Source organism: Carassius gibelio, chromosome A4, assembly GCF_023724105.1.
Source record: "Carassius gibelio isolate Cgi1373 ecotype wild population from Czech Republic chromosome A4, carGib1.2-hapl.c, whole genome shotgun sequence".
Classification (NCBI taxonomy): Eukaryota; Metazoa; Chordata; class Actinopteri; order Cypriniformes; family Cyprinidae; genus Carassius; species Carassius gibelio.
Genome location: NC_068374.1, coordinates 14,885,189 through 14,893,865, shown reverse-complemented (window position 1 = coordinate 14,893,865; position 8,677 = coordinate 14,885,189). Strand labels below are relative to the sequence as shown.

The following is an 8,677-nucleotide window of genomic DNA, read 5'->3' as shown; positions in this document are numbered from 1 at the left end:
GCAATAGCATCCCTCTCATATTCATGTAACACGTGGCCACGTCCTCCTGAGGTTTTGTGAAGTTTCAAAGGCCATATTGCTGCACTGGCCCGGTCCTGAAGATTTGCCTTGTACAACGTTCGGAAGATTAGACCCTTCCGATCAGAGCAGGCCACACAACTCCTTGTCCAAGCTCTTTGTTTTCTCCAGACTGGACTACTGCTATGCTCCCTTGGCGCGTCTTCCGGCACGTACTATCAAGCCTCTGCAACTGATCCAGGATGCAGCAGCGAGACTGGTCTTCAACGAGCCAAAGAAAGCCCACGTCACACCTCTCTTCATAATTTTGCACTGGCTACCAATAGCTGTTCGCATCAGATTCAAGGTACTGATGTTTGCCTACAAGATAACCACTGGCTCTGCAGCAATATACCTAAAGTCGCTGGTGCAGACCTACGCTTGCTTTCTGCAAGTGAACGATGCCTCGTGGTGCCATCCCAAAGAGGCACAAAATCACTCTCAAGGACCTTTTCCTGGACTGTTCCCAGCTGGTGGATCGGCCTGCCTATCTCAATTCGAGCAGCGGAGGCTTTAACCCTTTTCAAAAAGTGTCTAAAAACTCATCCTTGTCTTCAACGCCTGCCCAATTAATACTAGCATTTGCCTAATGCGTCGTTTTGTCAAAGTTAACGCCCTGCTGGCCCAACGTAGCAGAAGACTGAAGTCTCTGTCTGCAGCCAAAGGATAGGTCTGTCAGAAGTGGGATTCGAACCCACGCCTCCAGGGGAGACTGCGACCTGAACGCAGCGCCTTAGACCGCTCGGCCATCCTGACACCCTTGCCTGGCTAGAGATGGCCTGTTCGAGCCGCACCTGAAACCAGGGACCTAGAAGCTACTTTTTCTCTGTTCGGGCCCCCTTTAGCCCACGGGCCTCGTTGGCGCAGTTAGGCAGCGCGTCAGTCTCATAATCTGAAGGTCGTGAGTTCGAGCCTCACACGGGGCAGGGTGGTTCTTTTTTTCTGATAACTGAGAGAGCTTAGACCAGGGGTGTCAAACTAAATTCCTTTAGGGCCCGAGCCCTGTAGAGTGTTGTTCCAACCCTTCTCAAACACACAAGGCATGTAGTTTTCAAATGAGCCTGAAGGGCATGATTAGTTGGATCAGGTGTGTTCTATCAGGCTTGAATCTAAACTCTGCAGGTCTCCGGCCTTCCAGGGACTGAGTTTGACACCCGTGGCTTAGAAAGAAAGAGTGAGGTTCTCTGTCCCCTTTCGTGTGGGTTTCCCTGTGTCTCCTGGGGGCAAAAGGCCACAGCTCCTCTTCAGGGCAGGTGAAATGATGCTTTGTGGAAAACTGTGAGGTTCCAGGTAAATTCCCTGAATCTCATCCAGCGACATTGCGTGTAGGCCCGTGCAATCCTTTTATTTACAGTGAAGTCAAAATTCTGCATGCATGTTGGCTAATGCTACATGAAGGCAGCAATAGCATCCCTCTCATATTCATGTAACACGTGGCCACGTCCTCCTGAGGTTTTGTGAAGTTTCAAAGGCCATATTGCTGCACTGGCCCGGTCCTGAAGATTTGCCTTGTACAACGTTCGGAAGATTAGACCCTTCCGATCAGAGCAGGCCACACAACTCCTTGTCCAAGCTCTTTGTTTTCTCCAGACTGGACTACTGCTATGCTCCCTTGGCGGGTCTTCCGGCACGTACTATCAAGCCTCTGCAACTGATCCAGGATGCAGCAGCGAGACTGGTCTTCAACGAGCCAAAGAAAGCCCACGTCACACCTCTCTTCATAATTTTGCACTGGCTACCAATAGCTGTTCGCATCAGATTCAAGGTACTGATGTTTGCCTACAAGATAACCACTGGCTCTGCAGCAATATACCTAAAGTCGCTGGTGCAGACCTACGCTTGCTTTCTGCAAGTGAACGATGCCTCGTGGTGCCATCCCAAAGAGGCACAAAATCACTCTCAAGGACCTTTTCCTGGACTGTTCCCAGCTGGTGGATCGGCCTGCCTATCTCAATTCGAGCAGCGGAGGCTTTAACCCTTTTCAAAAAGTGTCTAAAAACTCATCCTTGTCTTCAACGCCTGCCCAATTAATACTAGCATTTGCCTAATGCGTCGTTTTGTCAAAGTTAACGCCCTGCTGGCCCAACGTAGCAGAAGACTGAAGTCTCTGTCTGCAGCCAAAGGACAGGTCTGTCAGAAGTGGGATTCGAACCCACGCCTCCAGGGGAGACTGCGACCTGAACGCAGCGCCTTAGACCGCTCGGCCATCCTGACACCCTTGCCTGGCTAGAGATGGCCTGTTCGAGCCGCACCTGAAACCAGGGACCTAGAAGCTACTTTTTCTCTGTTCGGGCCCCCTTTAGCCCACAGGCCTCGTTGGCGCAGTTAGGCAGCGTGTCAGTCTCATAATCTGAAGGTCGTGAGTTCGAGCCTCACACGGGGCAGGGTGGTTCTTTTTTTCTGATAACTGAGAGAGCTTAGACCAGGGGTGTCAAACTAAATTCCTTTAGGGCCCGAGCCCTGTAGAGTGTTGTTCCAACCCTTCTCAAACACACAAGGCATGTAGTTTTCAAATGAGCCTGAAGGGCATGATTAGTTGGATCAGGTGTGTTCTATCAGGCTTGAATCTAAACTCTGCAGGTCTCCGGCCTTCCAGGGACTGAGTTTGACACCCGTGGCTTAGAAAGAAAGAGTGAGGTTCTCTGTCCCCTTTCGTGTGGGTTTCCCTGTGTCTCCTGGGGGCAAAAGGTCACAGCTCCTCTTCAGGGCAGGTGAAATGATGCTTTGTGGAAAACTGTGAGGTTCCAGGTAAATTCCCTGAATCTCATCCAGCGACATTGCGTGTAGGCCCGTGCAATCCTTTTATTTACAGTGAAGTCAAAATTCTGCATGCATGCTGGCTAATGCTACATGAAGGCAGCAATAGCATCCCTCTCATATTCATGTAACACGTGGCCACGTCCTCCTGAGGTTTTGTGAAGTTTCAAAGGCCATATTGCTGCACTGGCCCGGTCCTGAAGATTTGCCTTGTACAACGTTCGGAAGATTAGACCCTTCCGATCAGAGCAGGCCACACAACTCCTTGTCCAAGCTCTTTGTTTTCTCCAGACTGGACTACTGCTATGCTCCCTTGGCGGGTCTTCCGGCACGTACTATCAAGCCTCTGCAACTGATCCAGGATGCAGCAGCGAGACTGGTCTTCAACGAGCCAAAGAAAGCCCACGTCACACCTCTCTTCATAATTTTGCACTGGCTACCAATAGCTGTTCGCATCAGATTCAAGGTACTGATGTTTGCCTACAAGATAACCACTGGCTCTGCAGCAATATACCTAAAGTCGCTGGTGCAGACCTACGCTTGCTTTCTGCAAGTGAACGATGCCTCGTGGTGCCATCCCAAAGAGGCACAAAATCACTCTCAAGGACCTTTTCCTGGACTGTTCCCAGCTGGTGGATCGGCCTGCCTATCTCAATTCGAGCAGCGGAGGCTTTAACCCTTTTCAAAAAGTGTCTAAAAACTCATCCTTGTCTTCAACGCCTGCCCAATTAATACTAGCATTTGCCTAATGCGTCGTTTTGTCAAAGTTAACGCCCTGCTGGCCCAACGTAGCAGAAGACTGAAGTCTCTGTCTGCAGCCAAAGGACAGGTCTGTCAGAAGTGGGATTCGAACCCACGCCTCCAGGGGAGACTGCGACCTGAACGCAGCGCCTTAGACCGCTCGGCCATCCTGACACCCTTGCCTGGCTAGAGATGGCCTGTTCGAGCCGCACCTGAAACCAGGGACCTAGAAGCTACTTTTTCTCTGTTCGGGCCCCCTTTAGCCCACGGGCCTCGTTGGCGCAGTTAGGCAGCGTGTCAGTCTCATAATCTGAAGGTCGTGAGTTCGAGCCTCACACGGGGCAGGGTGGTTCTTTTTTTCTGATAACTGAGAGAGCTTAGACCAGGGGTGTCAAACTAAATTCCTTTAGGGCCCGAGCCCTGTAGAGTGTTGTTCCAACCCTTCTCAAACACACAAGGCATGTAGTTTTCAAATGAGCCTGAAGGGCATGATTAGTTGGATCAGGTGTGTTCTATCAGGCTTGAATCTAAACTCTGCAGGTCTCCGGCCTTCCAGGGACTGAGTTTGACACCCGTGGCTTAGAAAGAAAGAGTGAGGTTCTCTGTCCCCTTTCGTGTGGGTTTCCCTGTGTCTCCTGGGGGCAAAAGGTCACAGCTCCTCTTCAGGGCAGGTGAAATGATGCTTTGTGGAAAACTGTGAGGTTCCAGGTAAATTCCCTGAATCTCATCCAGCGACATTGCGTGTAGGCCCGTGCAATCCTTTTATTTACAGTGAAGTCAAAATTCTGCATGCATGCTGGCTAATGCTACATGAAGGCAGCAATAGCATCCCTCTCATATTCATGTAACACGTGGCCACGTCCTCCTGAGGTTTTGTGAAGTTTCAAAGGCCATATTGCTGCACTGGCCCGGTCCTGAAGATTTGCCTTGTACAACGTTCGGAAGATTAGACCCTTCCGATCAGAGCAGGCCACACAACTCCTTGTCCAAGCTCTTTGTTTTCTCCAGACTGGACTACTGCTATGCTCCCTTGGCGGGTCTTCCGGCACGTACTATCAAGCCTCTGCAACTGATCCAGGATGCAGCAGCGAGACTGGTCTTCAACGAGCCAAAGAAAGCCCACGTCACACCTCTCTTCATAATTTTGCACTGGCTACCAATAGCTGTTCGCATCAGATTCAAGGTACTGATGTTTGCCTACAAGATAACCACTGGCTCTGCAGCAATATACCTAAAGTCGCTGGTGCAGACCTACGCTTGCTTTCTGCAAGTGAACGATGCCTCGTGGTGCCATCCCAAAGAGGCACAAAATCACTCTCAAGGACCTTTTCCTGGACTGTTCCCAGCTGGTGGATCGGCCTGCCTATCTCAATTCGAGCAGCGGAGGCTTTAACCCTTTTCAAAAAGTGTCTAAAAACTCATCCTTGTCTTCAACGCCTGCCCAATTAATACTAGCATTTGCCTAATGCGTCGTATTGTCAAAGTTAATGCCCTGCTGGCCCAACGTAGCAGAAGACTGAAGTCTCTGTCTGCAGCCAAAGGATAGGTCTGTCAGAAGTGGGATTCGAACCCACGCCTCCAGGGGAGACTGCGACCTGAACGCAGCGCCTTAGACCGCTCGGCCATCCTGACACCCTTGCCTGGCTAGAGATGGCCTGTTCGAGCCGCACCTGACACCAGGGACCTAGAAGCTACTTTTTCTCTGTTCGGGCCCCCTTTAGCCCACGGGCCTCGTTGGCGCAGTTAGGCAGTGCGTCAGTCTCATAATCTGAAGGTTGTGAGTTCGAGCCTCACACGGGGCAGGGTGGTTCTTTTTTTCTGATAACTGAGAGAGCTTAGACCAGGGGTGTCAAACTAAATTCCTTTAGGGCCCGAGCCCTGTAGAGTGTTGTTCCAACCCTTCTCAAACACACAAGGCATGTAGTTTTCAAATGAGCCTGAAGGGCATGATTAGTTGGATCAGGTGTGTTCTATCAGGCTTGAATCTAAACTCTGCAGGTCTCCGGCCTTCCAGGGACTGAGTTTGACACCCGTGGCTTAGAAAGAAAGAGTGAGGTTCTCTGTCCCCTTTCGTGTGGGTTTCCCTGTGTCTCCTGGGGGCAAAAGGCCACAGCTCCTCTTCAGGGCAGGTGAAATGATGCTTTGTGGAAAACTGTGAGGTTCCAGGTAAATTCCCTGAATCTCATCCAGCGACATTGCGTGTAGGCCCGTGCAATCCTTTTATTTACAGTGAAGTCAAAATTCTGCATGCATGCTGGCTAATGCTACATGAAGGCAGCAATAGCATCCCTCTCATATTCATGTAACACGTGGCCACGTCCTCCTGAGGTTTTGTGAAGTTTCAAAGGCCATATTGCTGCACTGGCCCGGTCCTGAAGATTTGCCTTGTACAACGTTCGGAAGATTAGACCCTTCCGATCAGAGCAGGCCACACAACTCCTTGTCCAAGCTCTTTGTTTTCTCCAGACTGGACTACTGCTATGCTCCCTTGGCGGGTCTTCCGGCACGTACTATCAAGCCTCTGCAACTGATCCAGGATGCAGCAGCGAGACTGGTCTTCAACGAGCCAAAGAAAGCCCACGTCACACCTCTCTTCATAATTTTGCACTGGCTACCAATAGCTGTTCGCATCAGATTCAAGGTACTGATGTTTGCCTACAAGATAACCACTGGCTCTGCAGCAATATACCTAAAGTCGCTGGTGCAGACCTACGCTTGCTTTCTGCAAGTGAACGATGCCTCGTGGTGCCATCCCAAAGAGGCACAAAATCACTCTCAAGGACCTTTTCCTGGACTGTTCCCAGCTGGTGGATCGGCCTGCCTATCTCAATTCGAGCAGCGGAGGCTTTAACCCTTTTCAAAAAGTGTCTAAAAACTCATCCTTGTCTTCAACGCCTGCCCAATTAATACTAGCATTTGCCTAATGCGTCGTTTTGTCAAAGTTAACGCCCTGCTGGCCCAACGTAGCAGAAGACTGAAGTCTCTGTCTGCAGCCAAAGGATAGGTCTGTCAGAAGTGGGATTCGAACCCACGCCTCCAGGGGAGACTGCGACCTGAGCGCTAGCTGACGAAGGATAGTCCGACATAATTTCAGAAATGTTGAGCAATGTCGAACTGCGCAGCCAATCGCATCGAAGCGCTATGACATTTGGACCAATGGCGTCGAAGCGCCTTAACATTTCCAGCCAATCAAAAAGCGCAATTCATAACATTCTCTTGACATTCGTGACATTTGGCCAATCAGAGAGCAAGGGGATGCCGGCGGCACGTTTCCGCGTATCACCGCTAGGTGGAGGGGTCAGCGCTTCTAGTCAGGTGTCAATCAAGTTGCCGAAACGTGCCGAAGGTGTACGAAAGAATGACATCGTCCTCAGGAGGTGTGTCAAGGGTCAAAAAAGTTCATTACCGAAGTTCGTGACCTACGACGAGTATCATTGCCGCGGAGCTCAGCATCATTTTTACGGAGGACAGCGAAACTTCATTTTAAAACTAAATACGGCGATATTACCGACGACGACAACAGTTAAGAAATTATCATCTAATTGCAAAAAAAATTTTGTATTCAATTTTTTTATTATTAGTGTAATTTTAACTGTTTTAATTGTTCTTTCAAAACTGTTTCATCAAAGTCAATAAAAATGTCTGGCAAACAACAAAAATCACATAAAGCTATGTCGGACGCTGAATGGATTTCGCGTTTAAAAAAGTTTGCCAGCACAGGAATGTGGCCATCAAATGAAGGTAACAGGCCTGCTCCTAGACAGAAAAAGTGGTACGAGATTTATCAAAGGGTGAGTGAGTGTTTGTTACCTTTGCATGATAGAGAGAAAAAAAACACTTAAGTGTTTGTTGACTTGCATAATCGAACATTATTAGTATAGTTGTTTAATGTATTTGCATAAGAGAACAACAGATTAGGCTCCATTACAAACATTTACCTGGTCCCATTCATTGGTATGGTGTAATGTGATGGTTGTGTTATGTTTATGTAATGTTGCAGGTATTTTGAGATTTATGTCATACTGTTAATGAAAAGTTACATCAAAGACCTTTTGTGTACTGGGAGACTCAGAGATTTGAGAGGGGGAAGGGGGAAGGGACAGTGAATGAATAGGTGGTCTGAAGGTGTGAAATGTTCCTCTCTTGTATCTCTCTCCTTTAAAGAGAGATACCAGCTCTAACATTATATGTAAGATAAGCTTGACTTGTGTCCTAGACATTAATCAGTGAATGAATTAATATATTAATTTAATAAAGTATTGTATGCTTTATACTCACTTGTATTGTGCATTACATTTGTTATAATACTTACAGATTGAGAAATGTCCGATGCTGTCTCGTGGCCAAACAACCTTGCTTGGAGGTGTGCTGAAATGCATCTGTGGTTTTCACACTCTAAAGGTAACATTAATGTAGCAAGTATTTTTTGTTAATATTATTTACTGAAATGTTTTCTTTCTGAATTGTTATATGTATTTTTTATTAATTTTTTTTGGTTGTGTTAAGCAGCCCACTGCGTCAAACGTTACTGGACCAGCACAAAAGGTGGTGGAACAACCTCATGCTGCTGAAACAGCAAAGAAGGTCATGGAGCAGAGTCAGCCTGACCTCCAGCCTCATCCCCTGCCCCAGCCCCAGCCAACTGCACCTGTGCAAGCAAGAGTTGCAACACAATTTTCATTGGTAAGAATTGCTTTTTTGTAGCACTGAAGTATGAGCTCAGTTCAAATTCGAGGAAGTTCAGAAAGTAAGAAGAAAAAAAGAAAAAGCAAGAATTCTATGAGATGCTGGTTGAGACCTGCTAATTTTCACACCTCTTGTACAATGGGGGCAACTGTTGTCTGCTGATTGGTCGGTTTGAATATCTCAGCTTTGGTTTAAGTCACATGGTCAAGAATAAATGAAGATTGTAACCTGCCTGCTTTCTCCCTTTCATCTCTGGGCTCTACTCTTTGATTGTCCTCTTTGTCTCTAACTGAGCTCTGCCTTTGTTGAAGGTCACTGAGCTAGACTCATGTCCCTCATGGCATCTCTCTCAATACTTCTCATGTGTTAAAGCTCTTTTTTTTCCTGCAAGTAAATGCTGCATTTACTTAAAATTGTAATATTAACACAAATAGTA

At 47.9% G+C, this 8,677-nt stretch overlaps 7 non-coding genes across 7 annotated transcripts; 3 read left to right on the top strand and 4 right to left on the bottom strand.

Annotated features, from left to right (window-relative positions):
* Positions 1 to 730: 730 nt before the first annotated feature.
* Positions 731 to 813, bottom strand: trnal-cag (transfer RNA leucine (anticodon CAG)). The gene has a single exon. It is a non-coding gene; the product is annotated as a tRNA-Leu (tRNA).
* A 96-nt stretch (positions 814 to 909) lies between these two features.
* trnam-cau (transfer RNA methionine (anticodon CAU)) lies at positions 910 to 983 on the top strand. Its single transcript has one exon. It is a non-coding gene; the product is annotated as a tRNA-Met (tRNA).
* Positions 984 to 2,188: 1,205 nt separating this feature from the next.
* Positions 2,189 to 2,271, bottom strand: trnal-cag (transfer RNA leucine (anticodon CAG)). Its single transcript has one exon. It is a non-coding gene; the product is annotated as a tRNA-Leu (tRNA).
* A 96-nt stretch (positions 2,272 to 2,367) lies between these two features.
* Positions 2,368 to 2,441, top strand: trnam-cau (transfer RNA methionine (anticodon CAU)). Its single transcript has one exon. It is a non-coding gene; the product is annotated as a tRNA-Met (tRNA).
* A 1,205-nt stretch (positions 2,442 to 3,646) lies between these two features.
* On the bottom strand, positions 3,647 to 3,729 carry trnal-cag (transfer RNA leucine (anticodon CAG)). Its single transcript has one exon. It is a non-coding gene; the product is annotated as a tRNA-Leu (tRNA).
* A 96-nt stretch (positions 3,730 to 3,825) lies between these two features.
* On the top strand, positions 3,826 to 3,899 carry trnam-cau (transfer RNA methionine (anticodon CAU)). The gene has a single exon. It is a non-coding gene; the product is annotated as a tRNA-Met (tRNA).
* Positions 3,900 to 5,104: 1,205 nt separating this feature from the next.
* trnal-cag (transfer RNA leucine (anticodon CAG)) lies at positions 5,105 to 5,187 on the bottom strand. Its single transcript has one exon. It is a non-coding gene; the product is annotated as a tRNA-Leu (tRNA).
* Between the last annotated feature and the right edge of the window lie 3,490 nt (positions 5,188 to 8,677).